The sequence below is a fragment of the Gobio gobio genome, assembly GCF_949357685.1.
Source record: "Gobio gobio genome assembly, chromosome: 18".
Taxonomy (NCBI): domain Eukaryota; kingdom Metazoa; phylum Chordata; class Actinopteri; order Cypriniformes; family Gobionidae; genus Gobio; species Gobio gobio.
The window spans coordinates 2,616,572-2,636,079 of record NC_137111.1 but is presented as its reverse complement, the minus strand read 5'-3'; positions in this window follow the sequence as shown (position 1 = coordinate 2,636,079).

The window sequence follows — 19,508 nt, the reverse complement described above, 5'->3', positions numbered from 1 at the left end:
ACGAAACAGTGTATTTACTAGTTGCCATATAAACATTATTTAGAGAAAAAATAGCGGCAAAATTATTGTATGTATATGTATTTAACCATTTCAAAAGTAAATGTCATACTTAAGTTTAGTTTTCATCTAATTTTTTTTGTTTATTTAAAATAAGAAAAATCTGATATTATTTTAATCTTACTATTTTATTATTTATTATTTTAATCCCACCACATGTTACAATGTACCCCACCTATGAGGCATGTTGTCACATTTCACTTCCATTCTTTCGGGGTAAATCAAGAAAAAAGTATACACTGGATTAATGAAACAAAACCACATAATTGTACTAGACATGTGTGCAATTAATGTGGGAAAAAATAAATACTCTGAACCCCAAGTGGATTTACACAAACTGAGAAAGTCAAAAAGCGTTAGGTCATGTCCCGCTCTCCCCTACATTCTTGCCTGAAAAACGTTAAAATCTACATTTTGTGACACACTAACAGTAGTATTTTTAAATTACGCAAGTTTTCTCTTCTGCTGGTTGGTGCGAGATGCATTCTGTTCTTTGCGTTATTTCCTGAGTCATGAGCTTCACTACAGCCGCTGTTGCTGACACTTACAGTGAATGTTAATCTTCTCTAACTCATTTAACCAGTAAATTATCACATGGTACCAGAACAGAAACAACTGAAGACATAAAAACACATTTAATACTCACCAACCAGACGCCACAAACAGAGCAAAAGTAATTTGAGAAACATTTTCTTCATCGGTTCACTGAAAAGCCCACGATAGTGACTCTTAAAATGTTGGGAAACCCTTAAAATGTTGGATTGATTTGAAAGATGACTGAACTGTGATATTTATCTGGTTCTGTGTGAATCCTCCCCAAACCACAGTTTCCGTTCACACGTCCATCTCCTTTAACATCGTGAGAATCAACAAGCTTTTGCTGATGTTACATTTTCAAATTAATTCTGGCCCTGAATGTCAATTCAAGTCACCTTCATTTATATAGCGCTTTTTACAACACAGATTGCTTCAAAGCAGCTTTTGTCAGGGTTCTGTCACTTCAGTCTAGTTTATTCATGGTTTTGTGACAGAGCCCTGACACTCCTGTATCGTTTGTCTTGTCTTCTGCTCTTCTGTCCTTGTGTTTTGTGTGCGGGCATGGTGTTCGGATCCCAGCACTTCGGTCTAGTTTGGGTTTCAGTTTTGAGTTGGGATTCGGACATTCATGCTCCGCGTGTTTGTTTTTTTTCACGAGCGCACGGAATGAGCATTCGCTCGTTCTCGTGCGCTCTGTCTTGTCATGTGAGCGTGTGCTCTTCTGTCTGTGTGTTGTGTTCTGTGTAGCACAAGGTTCATATTTACATTGGCCGTGTGCTTCATGTTATGTTTTGTCTTATGTTGTGTAGCACGTGGTTGGTTTTTTTCACTGGCTGCGTGCTTTCATGTTGTCATGTTTTGTGTGAACATGCAGCTGATGAGTTTTCATGTCACGTTTGGTGTGAGCATATGTCTTGTCAAGTGTTTCTTTGTGCCATGTGCTCATGTCTATTGTCTAACCCCGACCACCTTGTTTCCTGATTATTGGTTCATTTGCCCCACCTGTCTTCCCTCGTTACCCTCTTTTGTTTGTTCCCTATTTAATCTTCTTGTGTTTGCAGTCCAGTGCGGAATCGTCATCGAATGTTCCTCATGTTTTCTTGCTCCCGTCAAGTCAAGTCAGTTTTTCCCCCTCAGGTTAGTTTGTTTTGTCTTGTTTTATTTTGTTATTCACATTAAAAAGCCCATTCCTCTGCATCCTCGCTTCTTTCCCTTCACCAACCCTGACAGCTTTACAGTGATAATAGGCAATTATTTTGTTTTAGATGAAAAGCTAAAGTACGTCTTTGATTGATTAATTTCTGTTGTAAAAACTGATTAGTTATTTAATTTGGCGCCATGTAAACAACACCATCCTCAACTAAAACAGAAAAGCCCCAATGCATTCCAGACTCCATCCGCACTGCAACAGCACCTGGTGGCCGGAGAACGTCTTGGGTTACGTATGTTACCTCTGTTCCCTGAGAACAGGGAACGAGGTGCTACGTCGGAAAGACACTACGTGGAACGCCTCAGCGTGACAGGTGTCTGAAGCTACTATCGAATCACGGCAAACCCTTTGACCGACGACAGCCCATGACGTCATCAAGGTGCGACCCGGAAGTATATAAGGGTGCCTTGCCAACACATACACATCTTCTCGTCTGAAGGGACTGTATGGCAGACAGATCCCGAGGCATGGCAGGCAACGCAGCGTCTCGTTCCCTGTTCTCAGGGAACAGAGGTTACATACGTAACCCAAGACGTTCCCTTTCGAAAGGGAACGTCGGAAAGACGCTACGGGGAACGATATACCAACACCACCATGCTGAGGGGAGTGTCTGCCCACTGGCAGTGACAACTGTCAGAACAAGCAAATTCAACTGAAAAACCTGAGCCACTCCCCCTCAGGTCACACTGGGCTGTCAGTGACAGCAGTCCCTACGGTCATAGCCCAAGCTATACGCCTAAAGAGGAACCTTAATGCAACTGCATGAGGTCCTATCCAGACTGTTCAAAGGCCTGGGACCAACTACTTCGACAGAAGGGGTCCCTTTAAGGGAATGTGGCCAGGGGACCCGAAGGAACCCCAGCCAAATCACTATCCGGGGAACAAATTCGCCCGAGTGCCACCAGGGAGGCCTGACCTGTGGGCCTAAGTGTTTGGACACTTCGGTTTGCCCAACCCTGTCTGTTCAGAAACAGAGCTTCCGGACAGTGCCTAAGTGAGGCAACCAGACTAAACACTGGCAGTCTTTAGTTTTCTGGCAGGTGTTTTCCAACCACCTGATACTTTTTCCTGCGGGACTCCCGTCTCCTCTGTGTCCTACTCCACCACGGAGGGGGCCCACGAGAAGAGACGCTATCCCTCTTGTCCTGCCTATGGCCCTCAAGCCGTGAAGGACCAGGTCCCGCCTGCCCAGGTGTGGACGCGGATCTCAGCGGTATGCAAGTCTTGAATGCAGCTGAGCGCGCCTTCGCCTCCCTGAACTTTCCAGCCACCGCCTCCACGGTGGTGCCAAAAAGTTCAGTAGGCGAAACCGGCGAATCGAGCCTGACCTTCTGCCGCGTACGCCCCGGCCATTCAACCGCGAGGTCGCTTTCAGCGGTCTGGATGGCAGAGTTTGAGCTCTCAGTGTCGATGGCCGACCGGAGACGAGATAGTTCGCAAACGTCTCGGCCATGGGGGGCATCGACACATACCCATGTTCACCCATCCCCTCAACATCAGCGAGGCTAGCTCGCTGATGTCGGTGGATGCGGGCAGAATACAGGTTCTTCCATGCCGTCTGGACCTCAGCATGAAGGTCCGGGAGGAATGGAAGCCTCGTCTGAAGTGTTGGTCTATGGCCGGGGAGAAATCGATCGTCGAGTCTGCCGCAAGCTTTCTCTCCCCTAGTGCGCCGCCAAGGCAGCTTCAGCCTGCCCGCACTATGCTCCATAGCATAGGCTGAGAGGATCCAGGCTGATCCTGATCGCTGTTACCACCCTTCTGACAGCAGACATAGATGAGAGCGGAGCGTTCTCAGTGGAAAACGCTCACAGTTTGCACAGGCAGCTCCCTCAAGAACTGCCTGTGCGTGCTCATCACCCAGGCAAAAAATGCACCCTCCGGTGTCAGAAACCTCAGACATGGGTCAGCACACTTTCTGAAACTCTGCCTGTTTTCTGTGCGTTTCATCCTTTTAGTTCGATATTACCTCCAATCCGCAGTACCGCTTCAAACAGACAGTCCTTGAAGATGAAAAAGATGTGTATGTGTTGGCAAGGCACCCTTATATACTTCCGGGTCGCACGTTGATGACGTCATGGGCTGTCGTCAGTCAATGGGTTTGCCGTGATTCGATAGTAGCTTCAGTAGCGCGAGTTCCCTTTCGAATGGGAACAAAACCACGAAATAGTTTGAAATAGTTTTGAAACTATACAATCATGGTCCCTGCACAAACCCCAAAAAAGATGAGTCTGTAAAAAAAAAACGGGGACGGAATGTACACAAGCATTACGTGTTCAGCCTATAGGCAAGCGTGTTTGAATACATACATGTGCATATGTGTTTTTATCTGTACAGAGGGGAAGGGAAGGTGGCCTTCACAGGGCAGAGTCTAGTTGATACGGTCTCTGCCAACACTTCAGGGCTGTGTTGTGGTTGTGTCTCGGTGCAGGTCCACCATTAGATTAGATTAGATTCAACTTTATTGCCATTACACAAGTACAGGTACAAGGCAACGAAATGCAGTTTAGGTTTAACCAGAAGTGCAATAGCAGCAAGTGCAGGATATACAATGGTTGAATAAGTGCAAGACATGGATATGTACTGAATATATATAAATATATATATGGAGAGATGGTTATTACTATAGACATAATTTACAGGTGAATATGTACAGTGAATAAATATACAGATGGCTATTACTATAAACAGAATTTTACAGATAGAGGTATACAATGATATGTTAGGCTAAAATGAGGAATATAGCAGTGGATTAAGTTAGTGCAATATATTATGGACAGAAGCTATATAAAAAAAGTGTAAAAGTGCAGTGGAAAGTGATTGCATATTACAGTTAGAAGTAATATGTTATACGGTGCAAAATGCATATGTAAACAGTTGGTACTGCAAATGAGCATAATACAGTTAAGGTATTGTAGTGCAAGATGCATAAGTAAACAGTTGTTACTATATAAACAAGTGCAAATGGATATTCCAGTAGTGCAAATAACAAGTGAAGGCAGATGTGAGGGGGGAGAGGAGAGTTAACAGTATATGAGGGGAGTGGATCAGTGGGGGTTCGAGTTATTTAGTCTGTTAGAAAAACTGTTCTTTAGTCTGCTGGTCCTGGTCCGGTGGCACCTGAAACGCCTGCCGGAGGGCAGGAGATAAAACAGTCTGTGGGCTGGGTGAGAGGAGTCCTAAAGGATGCTGCGAGCTCGATGCAGACAGCGTTTCCTCTGGATGTGCTGGATGGCAGGTAGTGGAGTCCCTGTGATGCACTGGGCAGTTTTCACCACCCGCAGCTCCCATACCATACTGCCACACAGTTGGTCAGGATGCTTTCTATTGCACAGCGATAGAAGTTCACCAGGATAGCCAAGGAGAGCTGATTCTTCCTCAGTGTCCTCAGGAAGAAGAGGCACTGGTGAGCTTTCTTGACCAGGCTGGAGGTGTTGGTCGTCCACGACATGTCCGCCGAGATGTGGATCCCCAGGAACTTGAAACTGGAGACATGTTCAACAGCCATTCCATTGATGTGGATGGTGTCGTGTGTGCCTCTTGACTCCTTCCTGAAGTCCACGATGAGCACCTTTGTTTTGGTGGTGTTGAGGAGCAGGTTATTTTCAGTGCACCATGTGGCCAGGTACTGGATCTCCTCCCTATAGGCAGTCTCATCGTTGTTGCTGATGAGACCAATCACTGTAGTGTCGTCCGCAAACTTGACTATGGAATTTGATCCATACACAGGCTTGCAATCGGAGGTGAAGAGGGAGTAGAGAAACGGGCTTAGCACACAGCCCTGTGGTACACCAGTGTTAAGAGTGATGGATGTGTACAGGTGAATCCTGATCAACCATTCTGGGGTCTGTCAGTTAGGAAGTACACAATCCAGTTACACATTGAGGTGTTGATGCCCAGGTCTCCAAGTTTGGCTATTAACTTGGTTTGGATGACAGTGTTGAATGCTGAGCTGAAGTCAACAAACAGCATGCGTGCATACGTGTTCTTATTGTCCAGGTGAGTGAGCACAGAGTGCAGTGCCATGGAAACGGCATCCTCTGTGCTCCTATTGCTGCGGTAGGCAAACTGGTGTGAGTCCAATGTGGATGGTAGAGAGTCTTTTAGGTGTTCCAGGACCAGCCGCTCAAAGCACTTCATAAAAATGGGTGTGAGTGCTACAGGGTGGTAGTCATTAGGGCACCTCGGGCTAGAGTGTTTCGGCACTGGCACAATGGAAGTGCGTTTAAAGCATGATGGTACAGCTGTTTGGCCAAGAGACAGGTTGAAAATGTCTGTAAAAACCCCAGCGAGCCGCACATGCCCTGAGAACACAACCATTGATGTTGTCTGGTCCAGCAGCCTTGTGTGCGCTGATCCGGCTCAGTGCCTTGCAGACATCTGTGGAGGAGAGTGTGATTGGTGGGTGGTCATCTGAGGGTTTGAGCTTGGTGGCAGTTTCTCTGTTGTCTCTTTCAAAACGAGCATAAAAGTAATTTGGCTCGTTCAGGAAGTTGACATCAGTGGCTGCGGGGGTGGAGTGGGTGGATTTGTTGTCACTGATGGCCTGAATGCCCTGCCACATGCGTCGAGGGTCAGAGTTGGAAAAGTGTCCCTCTATCCTCCATCTGATCTGGATCCGGCTGTCTACAGTAAACCTCAGGATAAACAGAGAGTCTAATGTTAGCGTAGATGCCATTCTTTTTATGATATGACGATTATATCAGCTGTTATGGGAAGTGTTCCTGGCTGACCTAGTTAATGCAGCCTAACAATCATTTAACTGATCTGAATAATATAAATTGATAATGTTCTATGTGTATGCCATAGTAAAGAGATGTGTTTTAGTCTAGATTTAAACTGACCAAGTGTGTCTGCTTCCCGAACAATGCTAGGAAGACTGTTCCAGAGCTTAGGTGCTAAATAGGAAAAGGATCGACCGCCTGCAGTTGATTTTGATATTCTAAGTATTATCAACTGGCCAGAGTTTTGAGACCGAAGTAGACTTGATGAAGTATAATGTGTTAAGAGCTCGCTCAAGTACTGGGGAGCTAGATCATTTAGTGCTTTGTCAGTAATAAGCAAGATTTTAAAATGTATGCGATGTTTAATAGGGAGCCAGTGCAGTGTTGACAGAACCGTGCTAATATGATCATACTTCCTGGTTCTAGTAAGAACTCGAGCTGCTGCGTTTTGGACCAGCTGGAGTTTGTTTATTAAGCGAACAGGGCAACCACCCAGTAGAGCATTACAATAATCTAGCCATGCTTGAACTCATGAACGCATGAAGTAACTGTTCAGCATTTGGCAATGAGAGCATGTGCCATAATTTAGATATATTTTTTAAGATGGTAGAATGCAGTTTTACAGATTCTAGAAACGTGGCTTTCAAATGAAAGATTGATAAAGAGCACACCCAGGTTCCTCACTGATGACAAGGACTTGACAGAGTAGATATCAAGTGTTAGATAATATTCTAGGTTACTACTTGCAGAGTTTTTTTGTCCAGTGATTAAAAATTCAGTTTTTTTCTGAATTAAGTTTTGTATACCAATTTTGTATATCAGCTATGCATTCCTTAATCTTGTGAATTGGTAAGTTTTGTCAGGGAGTGAAGAAATATAGAGCTGAGTATCGTCAGCATAACAATGAAAACTAACGGCAAGCTTCCTAATGAAATCTCCCAGTGGTAGCATGTACAGGGTGAAGAGCAACAGTCCTAGCACTGAGCCTTGCGGTACTCCATAATGAACTCGTGATCCTTGTGACATCTCTTCATTTACTGCTACAAACTGATAGCGGTCAGATAAGTATGATTTAAGCCAGTGGTTTTCAAACCCTGGGTCGCCAGGATGATTAAAAAAAAGTTACATTAAAAATAAAAAAATAACAATTTTGTTTTCATAAAATCAGTCTATAGGCATATATAAAAGGAATCATTTCGTGAAAAATATTTGACTTAAATAATTAACAGATTAACAAAAAGAAATAAAAAACTGCGACTGAGATGCTGAGTTTGGTTCATTATCGTGAGGCGCGGCCCTCCTCAAACAAGTTCACGGAAAGGAAACCAGACGACAGAAAGCACATCTTATTTTTTATTTTAGTTTACAATAGCACAATGGAAGTAAACACTTTGCAATTTTGAACAATGTCCTACTCTTATTATCTGTATGACCAAAATGATGGAGGATTTTATGTTTCATTCGCACGGGGGCGCCTCCCACGCACAAAAACATATTCCAGCATTGCAAACTTGACATCGCAGTCAGTTCATTATCAACATAGAATAGTCAACCTAATATATAAAAAGTTACACAGCTTAGTTTAAATAATCTATAGTAGTCTACAATTCGTGCCATTCAGCGTGAGCTCTGCCGCTGTGGTGTTTCCAAGCACATGTTTGCACATGTGAATAGGATGATTGGTATTATACACTGGGCAGAGTTGTGAGACCGCAGTAGATGTGATGAAGTATAATGTGTTAAGAGCTCGCTCAAGTACTGGAGCTAAACCATATAGAGCTTTGTAAGTAATAAGAAAGATTTTAAAATGTATACAATGTTTAATAGGGAGCCAGTGCAGTGTTGACAGAACCGGGCTAATATGGTCACACTTCCTGGTTCTAGTAAGATCTCGAGCTGCTGCGTTTTGGACCAGCTGGAGTTTATTTATTAACCGAACAGGGCAACCACCCAGTAGAGCATTACAATAATCTTGACCTATAATAATAAGACTTGAGCTCATGAACGCATGAAGTAACTGTTCAGCATTTTGCATTGAAAGGATGTGCCATAATATTAGATATATTTTTAAGATGGTTAAAGGTCGTTTTACAGATGCTAGAAAGGAGCTGTCCTAACTAGGGTTGGGCATCGTTTTGATTTGAACAATTCGGATTCCGATTCCGATTCTTACTTTCGATTTCAGTTCTTTCCGATTCTCGATTCCAATTCTTTGAGGGGTGGAGTCATAACATGTCACAGGCTCATTTCACAGAGGAAATTTTTATTTTGATTCAATAATGAGTTTTAGTTTTGGGACTTTCTTTGCTGGCATTTTCCCCTGCTTTGCTGCAAAGGTGAATGGAGTTTCACAGTCTCCACCGGTTTAGCAATAGCATTAGCAGCAGTCATATTAGGACTTCTACTAGCGTGGGCAATTTGCGTAAAGCTATATTTATCTACGAGGGGAAAAGCATAATTTCAGTTCACCACAATTAGCAATTTTGTCAAGGGTTTTGTTATTACACTACAATCACTTACCTGATTGTGACAAGGGGATAACGTTAATTCACCATGAAACGAAAATAAAGCCTTCTTTTACTCACAAGCTGTTGTTCAAATGCACGCATTCCTGTGTGTGCACACTCCAAAACGTCAGTAGCCTCACACAATGTTGTCATGACAACCGGTACACAACATTCACTTCAGGAGGTTTTATTATTAGTATTATTGTATTATTTCTTATCATATACGTTTTAGAAAAGACAAGAGTCGTGTTTGTTTCTATTGAGCCTGATTTCTCAAAATGGTGCCTGTGTGTTCTTATCTTGGGTGCCATGACAACAATGCGAGTTATAGTAGGCATGAGCACCGGCGACTGCTGATGGCTCTGAGTGCGCACACACAGGAGCGCGCTCGGAGTAACGGCCGAGCTCAATATTTTGGCTGAATAATACGGTTTCTTTCTCGCAAAACCTCATAGTATGCCTCCCGAAAACTTTCCATGTATGGTGCGCGTCTCCCTGTATCATTGCGTGATGATACATTTGTATATTTTTGTATACTGGTTCCTATTCACTGCCATAATAGGAAGGAGCGCATACAGGACTATTTTAAAAATTTCTGCTTTTGAGGTCTGAAAAAGATAGAAGGACATAGGGCACTGGGACAACAGCAGGGTGAGTAAAATATTGCTTTATTTTCATTTAAGGGTGAACTATCCCTTTAATAATGCTGGTTAGCGCAGGGTTGCCCGAGGAGGACGAGACAGTGGAATTGCGCAGCATGTCAAACAGGCTTGTTAATTTGTAACGTTACACCACATAATTGTACATATTTGTAGTGCATCCTCCCGTGCAATAAATAAGTTTGTCACATTTGTTGCACTGTGCCAACCCAGGCTTTTTTAAAAATGAAATAACAGCAACAGAACAAACGGGCATGGCAAGCACTTACGGAAATCCGGTGGCCACTATGGAAACCAAAACTTGCACGTTTAGAACCAATAATCGGAATCGAAAACAAATTTTCTAAATGATTCCAATGGCATATTTATTTTTTAAACAGTTCCAAGTTGGAACTGGTTCTCGATGCCCAACCCTAGTCCTAACTGACGATGAGGACTTGACAGAGCAGCCATCAAGTGTTAGACAGTATTCTAGGTTAGTACGTGCGGAGGTTTTTTGTCTAATGATTCAAAATTCTGTTTTTATCTGAATTAAGTTGCAGGAAATAACCAGTCATTCATTTTTTTTATATCAGCTATGCATTCCTTTAATCTTGTGAATTGGTAAGTTTCATCAGGGTGTGAAGAAATATATAGCTGAGTATCGTCAGCATAACAATGAAAACTAACGCCATGCTTCCTAATGATATCTCCCAGTGGTAGCATGTGCAGGGTGAAGAGCAGCGGTCCTAGCACTGAGCCTTGCAGTACTCCATACTGAACTTGTCATCGGTGTGACATCTCTTCATTTACTGCTACAAACTGATGTCAGATAAGTATGATTTAAACCATGCCAATGCAATTCCACTAATGCCAACATAATTTTCGAGCCTATTCAAAACAATGTTGTGGTCAATAGTATCGAATGTAGCGCTAAGATCGACTAACACTAATAGAGAGATACAACCACTAAATCCTGACTGGAAATCCTCACAGATATCATTTCTTTCTAAAAAGGAGCATAGTTGTGAAGACACTGCATTGTTTTTGATAGAAAGGTTCGATTTGAGATTGGCCTGTGATTGACTAATTCTGTGGGATCAAGTTGCATTTTTTAATAAGAGGTTTAATAATAGCCAGCTTAAAAGTTTTCTGTACATATCCTAATCACAAAGATGAATTAATGATATTAAGAAGAGGATCTATGACCTCTGGAAGCATCTCCTTTAAAAGCCTAGTTGGTATAGGGTCGAGCATACATTTTGTTTATTTTGATGATTTAATGAGTTTAGCAAATTCTTCTTCTCGTCTGACACGATACTGTAGTAGATCGTTGTATTGTTATAATTTTCTTCCTAATATTAACAATATTGCACTTAAAGAAGTTCATAAAGTCATTACAGCTGTGCTGTTTGCAAACATCAGAAGTTGAAGCCTTATTTTTGGTTAATTTAGCCACTGTATCAAATAAATACCTAGGGTTGTGTTTGTTTTCTTCTAAGAGAGTCTTGAAATAAGCAGATCTAGCAGTTTTTACGGCCTTTCTGTATGCGATCATGCTCACTTTCCACGAAGTGCGGAAAACCTCCAGTTTTGTTTTCTTTCAGCTGCGCTCCATTTTTCTGGCTGCTGTTTTAAGGGTCCGAGTGTGCTCATTGTACCACAGCGGTGGACTATTTTCTTTAATCTTCTTTAAGTGCAGAGGAGCAACTGTGTCTAAAGTGCTGGAAAAGATAGAGTCAATAGTTTCTGTTGCAACATCAAGTTCTTGAATGAAAACTAATAGCAGAAGAGTGAAATATTGAATGAGATATCTGGATCTACTGATGTGTTGTTTAGTGTTGTGAGCTGTCAATCATATCTGACCTGTTACTCTTATTTGACTATTGATGGATTCACTTTATTTTAGAGATCAAACCAGACACAGAGATGTTTGAACAGATAAAACAAACAAAAAAATTGTTTACATGATTCATTTGACTCAAACGCCAGTAAATTACTTTTATAATGTTTTTCTGTGTTGTTACAACAAGATTCATAGGTGAACATTAATTAAAACATACAATAACCTGTAAATGTAATCGTTAATTTAGAGAAATGTCATTTGGTTATCAGAAAGTTTTGATCTTGAGAAATTTTGATGAAAAATGCTTGAGTTTATAATCAGATGTTTTGCTTTTGATTGCAGACTTTGGTGTTTTGGCGAATCTGAGCAAAATAACTAATTTAAAACTCTAGATGAAGCATGTGAGTTTGCCTTGGTCTTTTCATCTGGAGAAACTGAGAAGTGTAGATTTGCTGCCAAAGTGTAGAAGTGAACTTTGATGGCAATCTTTCTTTTGAAAGCCACATATCTGACATCTGTAAAACCACTTTTTTCCATCTTAAAAATGTTGCAATGTCAGATGCAGAAAAGTTAGTTCATGCGTTCATGATCTCAAGGCTAGATTATTAAAGGCCTAATAAACAAACTCCAGCAGCTCGAGTTCTTACTAGAACCAGGAAGTGTGACCATATTAGCCCGGTTCTGTCAAAACTACACTGGCTCCCTATTAAACAGTGCATACATTTCAAAATCCTTCTGATTACTATAAAATCCCCAGAACTTGAGCAAGCTTTTATCACTTTATAGTCCTTCATGTCTATTGCTATCTCTAAACTCTGGTCAGTTGATAATACCTAGAATATCAAAATCAACTGCAGGTGGTCAATCCTTTTCCTATTTAGCACCTTTAGTCTTCCTAGCATTGCTCGGGAATCTGTTGACAAATGGATTTATTTTTCTACAATAACAAACTGGTTCAATAAAAGTGATTTCTTATTACAGTAGTAGATAAATAAATACATTAATTAATTAAAAACATGTCACTCTTAACATTTGAGGAGGTGACGGGAAGACACCGGATAGCAAATCTAGAAATAATGTCTCTGATTAAACCAACCGCCTATCACTCAATAAAATAACCACATTGCTTTTGAAAGTTCTGTATATAGTTTGGTTTAATAATTAACATTACATTTGCGTTATGATTCTCAGTCGGCTTGTGAATTAGCAGAACTTGCCCACAGCCACTTCAAAACTATTCACAAGCTTCCATAGATTTGACTTTGGTTTTCATTTGTTGAAATAAATATTGTGAAAAGAATACAGTGTGTCGGTGTCAAGTTTACCTCGATCTTTCCTTTATAATTTATATAAATTAATCATGAGCTCAGAATTACTCTCTGTTGTATCAAGATGTGTTTTTGACAATGCTAAGACTTGAATATTATCTGTATCCTCGCTGTCACAGACACCCTCAACACTACACTTCCCAGAATCCCTCCTGCTCACCATCACCCATTCATCAATCTCCTGCACCTGCAAGCCATCACCCTTTTGGATAACTTTAAAAAATAATTGCACAACCACCAAATAGGTGGCTGTCAGGATATACACACTGAACAAGGTTAGTGAAGTTCCAAACACACACTTTATTTCGGAACAAAGGGCAGAGAATGGGGTGTAGCAGATACACTTGTATCATGGTGAGAGATGGAAGAGGAATAATAGTCTTGATGGTTGTCTTACAGAGGAAGTATGGAGATGGAGAAACGGATACCTCAGCAGCCGGGATGAAAGGTGAGTAACGAAAGCCAACACTCTGGGATGAAGTCGCAAGGAGACAGGAACACACTCTGGGAAAACCAAGGAGATCAGGTAAGGGAGTATTTCCTAGTGCAAGGCCAGACAAGGACTGGAGGGGAGCTGTGTGAAGGTGAGGGTTTGAGTGGTCCCGGGTGGCCAGTACCCACAGAAGAATGAGCTGACTCCATGAGAGGGATGCGATGATTCTTTGGAATGAAAAGACGGTCCGCGGGACACCCCGGCGGAGCATCTCATCAAGAACCTTCTTCGAGTAGCTGGCTGTCCAAATCCCAACGAACGGCTGACAAAGAGATTGAAGGGAAGCACTGGCTCAGGAGTTTCATTGGAGTCTGAGGAAGCATGAAGTCTTGATAGGGCGTCAGCACAAGAACAAGGACGATAGGAGATACTGAACTGGAAACGGGTGTAGAATAATGCCCACCTGGCTTCAGGATTCAGTCTCTTTGCTTCTTTGAGATACTGCAAGTTCTTATGGTCAGTAAAGACGACAAAATGGTGACGAGCTCGCTCTAGCCAGTGCCTCCACTCCTTGAGAGCAAGTTTGATGGTGAGTAACTCTCTATTCCCAATGTCGTAGTTTTGCTTCACCGGGGACATTTTTTTTTAAAAGAAGGCACATGGAAGAGGTTTGGCTGACTTCTCCTGCTGCCGCTACTCCTGTCGTGGACCTGTCAGGATCAGGATGGCACAGGAGTGCTGCAGTAGTGAAAGCATTTTTCAGGGCTTGCATTGCTTTATCAGCCTCAGGGTTCCAGGACAGAGACTTGGGCTTGCCTTTCAACAGGTGAGTGGAGAGGTCAAGATGCTATAGTTCTGAATGAATCAACGGTAGAAATTAAACACCTGCACAACAACACAACACAACAACACACACTAAACACCTGCACAACACAGCACACTAAACACCTGCACAACAACACAACACAACAACACACACTAAACACCTGCACAACAACACACACTAAACACCTGCACAACACAGCACACTAAACACCTGCACAACAAAGCACACTAAACACCTGCACAACACAACACAGCACACTAAACACCTGCACAACAACACACACTAAACACCTGCACAACAACACAACAACACACACTAAACACCGGCACATCAACACAACAACACACACTAAACACCTGCACATCAACACAACAACACACACTAAACACCTGCACACCAACACAACACACACTAAACACCTGCACATCAACACAACAACACACACTAAACACTTGCACATCAACTCAACAACACACACTAAACACCTGCACAACAACACAACACCACAAACTAAAAACCTGCACAACAACACAACACACACTAAACACCTACACAACAACACACACTAAAAACCTACACAACAACACACACTAAACACCTGAACATCAACACAACAACATACACTAAACACCTGCACATCAACATAACACAACACACACTAAACACCTGAACAACAACACAATAACATACACTAAACACCTGCACATCAACACAACAACACACACTAAACACCTGCACAACACACTAAACACCTGCATAACACAACACAACAACACACACTAAACACCTGCACAACAACACAACGCAACAACACACACACTAAACACCTGCACAACACACATTAATCACCTGTGTAACACAACAAAACAACACAACACACACAAAACACCTGCACAACAACACAACAACACACACAGGGGTTCCAGGACAGAGACTTGGGCTTGCCTTTCAACAGGTGAGGTCAAGATGCTATAGTTCTGAATGAATCAACGGTAGAAATTAAACCCCTGCACAACAACACAACACAACAACACACACTAAACACCTGCACAACACAGCACACTAAACACCTGCACAACAACACAACACAACAACACACACTAAACACCTGCACAACAACACACACCTAACACCTGCACCACAACACAACAACACACACTAAACACCTGCACAACACTAAACACCTGCACAACAAAGCACACTAAACACCTGCACAACACAACACAGCACACTAAACACCTGCACAACAACACACACTAAACACCTGCACAACAACACAACAACACACACTAAACACCGGCACATCAACACAACAACACACACTAAACACCTGCACATCAACACAACAACACACACTAAACACCTGCACACCAACACAACACACACTAAACACCTGAACAACAACATAACAACACACACTAAACACCTGCACATCAACACAACAACACACACTAAACACTTGCACATCAACTCAACAACACACACTAAACACCTGCACAACAACACAACACCACAAACTAAAAACCTGCACAACAACACAACACACACTAAACACCTACACAACAACACACACTAAAAACCTACACAACAACACACACTAAACACCTGAACATCAACACAACAACACACACTAAACACCTGCACATCAACATAACACAACACACACTAAACACCTGAACAACAACACAATAACATACACTAAACACCTGCACATCAACACAACAACACACACTAAACACCTGCACAACACACTAAACACCTGCATAACACAACACAACAACACACACTAAACACCTGCACAACAACACAACACAACGCAACAACACACACTAAACACCTGCACAACACAACAACACACATTAATCACCTGTGTAACACAACAAAACAACACAACACACACAAAACACCTGCACAACAACACAACAACACACACTAAACACCTGCACAACGTCTCAGTTACGGATGTAACCCTCGTTCCCTGAGGAAGGAACGGAGACGTAACGTTAGTGACTAACGAATGGGGGTTTCGCTTAGAAGCCTATTATCTTCGAGCTTTAAGAAAACGCCCAATGGCGTGCCAATGCCATGGGGCATGTGGAATTTGCATACGTAACTCCGCCTCACCGTGTGAGTATAAAAGGAAGTACGTGGCAATATCGCATTATGTTACCTGCTTGAGGAGCCAAGACTGAACTCCTGCGTTCCAGGTAGCACAGCTGATGTGGCAACGGGACATTACGTCTCCGTTCCCTCCTCAGGGAACGAGGGTTACATCCGTAACGAGACGTTCCCTTTCGTTCAGTCACTACGACGTAACGTTAGTGACTAACGAATGGGGGTCCCAATATAATCCCGCCACTCAGCTGTCTTCCAGCGCCCTGCGTAAGTGTGAGTACCCTGTCGTAAGACTAGTACAGACGAAGGACTCCCACTTAACACAGGATTACCAAGGTACACTGGGAAGCATATCCCAGTGAGGGAATGCCAAAGATGCCTACCCGTGGGGAGGACTTAAGAGACACATATGACCCGGAGAGGGTTGCATATGGAAGATCTCTAGGGTACCAGCCGAAGGTGGATTTTTAACCCTAGGGGTGGCGGGGACACGCCAAGGGAAGAAACCCGCTCACTGCGGAGACTTACGGTGAAATACACATGTGGGGGTCGCCGGAGGGAACCATGCACATGGGGCACCTGGCCGGACATGAGGGTCTGGGCTCGAAAGGGCAGACTGAACTGATGTCGGCGTCGACAGTGCTGGAGGAGCTCAGGGCTCTCGGGGAGCTCACCTGAGGAAATATCGCACGTATCCAGTCCGTGGAGTGGAGTGGCGAGCAAGCGAAGACACCTGAGCCTGGTCCATCACCGGCCCCTCGGGGGGGCGAGTACATAGTCGGACACTGGCTCCACTCGGAGATTATAGAATCTGGCGAATGTGTTGGGTGTCGCCCAGCCTGCAGCTCTGCAGATGTCTGCTAGCGAGGCGCCATGCGCTAGCGCCCAAGAGGAGGCCACACTCCGGGTACTTTTACTTAGTAAAATCTTCAGTATAAGGTTACTTATAGTCAGTGTAATGTCTGTTGGAGGACCATCACAATTAAGAGTTAGCAGATATTAAGCAGACGGTCTACTAATACTCTAGTGAGAGTTAGTTGACATGTAGTAGCAAAGTTACTTATAGTCAACAGAATGTTCAAAAGGGACCATCAAAATAAAGTGTTACCGCCATTGCTCCTTAGCTGAGCGGGGGTGAATACTTGTAGGAGCGAGTCAAAGTATGCAGGAGCTGAGCTTGTGGTGGATCTGTAAGCGAGCGTAAGCGCCTTGAACTTGAGCAGCGAGTGGTAGCCAGTGCAGAGAGATGAAGAGTGGTGTGACATGGGCCCTTTTGGGTTCGTTGAAGATAAGACGTGCTTCTGCATTCTGGATCATTTGGAGCGTTTTGATCGCACATGATGGAAGTCCAGCCAGAAGCGCATTGCAGTAGTCAAGCCTAGAAATGACCAGGGCCTGGACAAGAAGCTGGGTTGCATGCTCTGTTAGGAAACTTGGCTAACAATAGTAACAATGGCCATTAGCTAACGATTTGCAAAGGTATCATTATGTCATGGCTTTACTTGTTGAGGCACATGACTGTTAACTAATTGTTAATTAATATATCATTGTGGTTATGGCTTTTGAATTAATTGTGAATTAGTTAATAGTATCTTGCACATCTGTATGATGCAGCTAATGTTATGGAACAAGTCTATTGCAAGTTCAACCCCTAAACTGCATTAAGGTTATAATTTTTTTGCAGTCTTTACATGAGTTGTAACTCAAGGTGAGAGATTGCTCAAAACTGTACATGCGTCAAACGCCTGAGTATGCATACGAGTCAAAAGAAATACACTTTGCAAGGCTGTGTGCATACGCTAAAGAAGTAAACTTTCGGCTTTACACCTTGACCTTGTTGGCATGGTAACTAATAATAGTTAATAATCAATTCATTTAATAATCAATTAAAAAGGAATTTGTACCTGTATGATATTATGGTGAGAGACTGAAATTCATTCAGCATGCGGATATCACGGTGCATTATGGGTATTCTCTAGCCGTTAAGCGTACATCAGTACACTCGTTATTGCAGTGCATTGTGGGATTGAATAAGTGCACTCAATAATGTCCACAATAATTTCGGACACCACTACAAATGGCTGTCCCATCAAATAGTGCCCTATTGAAGGGTATAGGGGGCGATCTCGGACAAAGCCAAGGACAGGAACTAAACAAAGGAAGTAAACATTTCTCAAGTCCAGTCAACTGTGTTACCTTTGTCAACTATGTTTCCGTGTGGTCAACTGAGTTACTGCTGAGTTTGTAATTTTCAAAAATACCCAGTTGCCTACTGTATAATATGTTTAGTGTTGTGAGATTACCAGAGGTGTCCTTTGTCCATCAAGGTTTTTTTTATTCCAAAACAACATATACAAATTTGTCTTGTTTGAGAAAATGTTTGGACCATTTAACTACTTTTGTGAAAATGGAAAGGTATTATACCTCTAAATAAATTTTCCATAAAGTGATAATGATTATAATTTTTTTATTTTGGTAAGGGGATATATACTCTGTCAGTCAGGTGACTATTTAAATTGTAGGTATTTTTCCAAGCTATGAACAAACACTTATTTTATCCGTAACATAATTGACCGGAATATATCTAACATCTGCTTTTTGGAGGGGAAAAATCCAAAACCAGGAAACCCTGAGTTTGCCTAATAAAATAATTACTTGATTTTAAGGGTTTTATGTAAGGTCCTGTTTGTGTGTGTTTCGGGAAAAAAGAAAACTTAATTTCTTCACATTGTCAACTTCCAAATGCACCCCAACTTATAGAATGACCCCTATATCAAGTATCAGCTATATATATATACATACATATATATACATATATATATATATACAGTATTTGCATGTGAACTAACTGAATAAAAAATTTTCCCTAACCAAATTATTGAATTAGTTTATTTTTACTCATTTAGTTTTTACTATGTGTAACAAGTGTGCAAAAAGTAATAAAGCAAAGTTACTTTAACATTGTAATAATGTAAAGCTTTATATGTGGCACACTGCTGAAATTTGCATGTAATAAAACATGGAGAGACTCTTAAAGTGAGAAAACTTTATTGATAAAGGCAAGCAGAAACATATGACCAGAGGTGTAAAGAATCCCTGAAAACCATACTTGAGTAAAAGTACAGATTCCTTACAGAAAAACTTCCATTAGAAGTTAAAAGTCACCAATTCCAATATGACTTGAGTAAAAGTCTTTGAGTATCTGATTTTAACAGTACTTAATTATTTTACTCTAAATATAGGCTCATAGTCCTCGACACCTGAGAGACATACCAGTGAAAATAAGA